A 4,027-nucleotide genomic window follows, 5' to 3' on the forward strand; every position below is an offset into this window, starting at 1 on the left:
TTCTTATTCTTTATTTGAGATATCTATATATAATATAAAGCTAGACATAGATAAGGTGATGTGACACCTTTCTATGGTCATCATTCCTATTTATCTTTTTTCTTTTTTTTTTTGGCCTTTTCCCTATTTTTCCCCCATTTAGGTGCTATGAAAAAAGACTTAAATTCACTCATTGAAGTCTCTCTTTATTATTTTATGTTAAATATGCTTTAAGTTTTTACTCCAAAGATGAATGAAACGTTTTGTTTATCTTTTATCAGACTTTTGTCTTTTACTCCAGTAATTTTTCTTGCTTTTTATTTGCCCATATTCGTCCCCATTAAATTTGTACACCCACGATTATTTTCTCATTAAATCTCATTAGTGAACATCCATAATAACGTAAGTAAATTGCTATGGCTTGACAGCCACAAAAGAAGTATTTAATAGTATTCCAAACACACACCCCTCCCACTTCAAAACAAAGAATTCATCTTTAATAGCAAAGCTAATTAGATTGATAGTGAGTATCACCCTTCATTTTACCTTTCTTTTTCTTTCTATAAATACACAAATACAATCTTTTGATTGAATGTTATTATTCTTCAATTTTAAAAGGAATTATAGAGTTGTGAATTGAGAGGAAAAATTGGTAATGGCTGTTGATACATGTACATATTTGCTTATCATTTTGTTAAGAAACCAGAAGGTATTTTTATTTTATCTTGTCTTCTTATTTCAACGTTTCCATATCACACAAGTTGCAGTTTTTTTTTTTTTATAGAGGTTTTTCATATCACGCAAGTTGCAGTTTTTCTTATAGAGGTTTTCCATATCACACAGTTGCAGTTTTTTTCCAGAGAACTCGATAAATAACGGAATATATACATGTTAATTGATTTGTATTTATTTTTTCATTTTTTTTCAGCCTCATTTTTATTTTGTTTTCCTTTTTAGTTTTTTAAAGTTTTTATTTAAAAACAGAAGTATCAGCAATTCATACTATGAAATAAAATATTAGGAAAAATGCCTTGGAAGAAGAAGAAGAAGAAGAAAAAAAAAGTAGGTTACGCCTTAGGTTTACAATATTCCGGGATTTCATTACCATTTGTTTTCTTTCTATTACTTTTTTATTATTATTTTCTATTATTTCTATACACTTATTTAAATTGGTCTTTTTTTTTTAACATGCAATATTTTTCGCTTCTGCTTTTATCAAAGAAATAGGATGCCCAAAAAATCATGAAAAGTTACTTGATTTGTAAAATTGATTTTGTTTTGTAAAAATTATGTGTGATTTTAATAACAAATCACATATTTTTTTCTCACGACTGCATGAAGTGCAGGCAAGTGCATTAGTTAATAATATAAGTATATATGTTTTACATGATGTTGTCCGTGATATATGTGTATTTAAGAAAGAAAAAAAACGATCAATCACTAAAATTGATACACTTTATAATCAAAGACGAGTGCATCTCATGCCTTAAAATCTACGTACAGTTCCAATATCTATAAATGTGTTAACTGACTTAACTCTCCGTTTGGGAGTTTGCTTATATAGCCGGTTCAAGTTCAGATAAAGGAAATAGGCAGCCAAGAAAATAAGTTACGATAAGCTTGCGGCTAGCATAAAACAAGCTAATTTATAATAAATTATCACAATAGATATTGTTGAGATGAATTAAAATGGAGAAACATGATCATGTTTATATCGCCGATCCAACTTATTTGGGATTTAGGCGTAATTGTAATCAGTGGCGGAGCCGCATAGAGCCGAGGGGGGTTCATCCGAACCCCCTCGGTGGAAAAAAAACACTGTTTTTACAAGGTTAAAATTATTTTTTATGTATATATAGTAGATGTTGAATCCCCTTAATTAGACTTCTTCGTATGTTTACTTTTTTATATTTTGAACCCCTCGGCGGAAATCCTGGCTCCGCCACTAATTGTAATATCTATATGTTGATAATTAGTTCGAGATAAGATACATATTTATGTGTGCCTTTGATCTAATTCTTCTCTTACTTAGAACCTTTCAAAGTAATGTTTCGTCTTAAATGATGATGTTTTGTGCATCTTAAGGGACGTGTAAAGAAAAAACATGATATGTAAAATGGATCGAGGAAGTATTGTTTCTTAAAGAATATTGTACAAAGTCGAAACTAGACAAGTAAAAATGAAGGGAATAAGTAGTTTGCTTTGATTTGTGCCATTGTTATATTGATCTGTGACATTGTTATACGAGCTAATGTCAATATTAATTTATCTATTACTTAATTTAGAACATGCTAATTAGCTTGACTTATAGGAAACTACCTGTGTACCTTCACAATCCTCTCCAGACTCCACCTGTGGATTACACTGAGTATTATTGCTAATTAACTTGACTTAGTGTGAGAATTATTGTAAGTTTATTATTGCAGAAAAATTAGAAATTAAAAATATGAGACCAAAATAAAGCAAATACCATATGTTTTTCTTTTTATTATTCATCTAAAAGTTATTAAAATGTGGGTTAAAGTGAGACAGAGGATTTATAAGCTGAAGATTTATACTGAAAATCATAGCTAATATATGCCTCTATTTGAGTGTTATTTCATAGCTAATTAGAACCTGCCTTCTTTGTTGATGGTGAATTGAACCCAAAATAGCAATTTTTTTACATTGCTACTCCCTCCACCTCAAATTATTTGTCGTGATTATTAAAAATAGTTATCTCAAATTATTTGTCGTTTTATAAGTTCAAGACATGATTAATTACTTTTCCCCCATTTTTACTCTTAATAAAAATTGTCATTAATTGAGATGACACATAATAGAGTAAACTGTTAATGGACATAATAAGGGTTTAAAGTTAGTCAAATATCCCTTCTAATTAATATTTCTTAAGGGGGGTGTAAAATAAAAAAGCGACAGATAATTTGAGACGAACGGAGTAAATGATAACAATATTAACATTGTTCTAACTTCTGGGATGAATCTTCTTTTTCCCCTCATTTTTACTGTCTGAGATACATCAATCAAAAAAAGAATCATCAAAAAGAACCAAAATTATATTCATCACCCTCGATAATTGTGATGGAGTTGTAAGTAATCCTCTATCTTTAATTGGATGTCTAGGTTCGACTCTTAAGTATGAAATTGCTTTTGATACGGAGTGTTTTAGCCTTAATGTGAGAATTTCCGATATTAGATGGGAAATTAAAAAAAAAGATATTATATATTCATCACGAAGTATATCTGCATTGAATAGTTGTGTGTATATTTGCCTATACTTATTTTAAAATATTCCTTTAAAAAGTACGTACTTCTCTTATTTTGGTTTCTTGACAATAAAAGTTGATCACACAACTTAGAAATTACATTTCAAGCATAGCAAACTATTATTTCATTTCACACACAACACAATTTTGTTCTTTTAATTGACTAGCCATTGTTGACTATATATCTAGTCTAATAAACATTACCCACTCTTGTTCCATACAACTTGCATTAATTTGATTTCAGTTTCAAACTTCAAAGTTCCTCTATGTCGGCAAAGAACAAAATTTATTAGCCCCGAACTTTAAAAAAAAATTACAAAAAAAATTTAAGGATTAAAAAACCCAATGTAAATAAAATAATAACATTATAAAGGATAAAATGAAGGCTCAATAAATACTCGAACAACTCTTTGATCCTAACGTGACATTCAATCATTAAACACATATGTATAGTTTTGCAGCTTCCTTTGACCAAATAAATATGTTATGTATCCTTTGTCTAGGAACAAGTGTTGCTTTCTTATTGGTACTAGGCACAACAATCGAGGCAAAACTTTGTTTATTAAGCTTTAAAAATGGTTTAATTTACTGACACTGCAGGTTTTCTTAATTAGAAGAGACCGTTTCGTTTCCTTATTATACTAGTTGATGATTTTCTTTTTTGTTTTTCACCGGCGAGTAACCGATTTGGACCCGATTAATTTAAAGTCAGAAGTTTCACTTGGTAAGATTGACTCTACCTACTAAAAGCGATTCATTTTCATGACTCGAACCAAAATTTT

The sequence above is a fragment of the Lycium barbarum genome, chromosome 9, assembly GCF_019175385.1.
Source record: "Lycium barbarum isolate Lr01 chromosome 9, ASM1917538v2, whole genome shotgun sequence".
In the NCBI taxonomy this organism is placed as follows: domain Eukaryota; kingdom Viridiplantae; phylum Streptophyta; class Magnoliopsida; order Solanales; family Solanaceae; genus Lycium; species Lycium barbarum.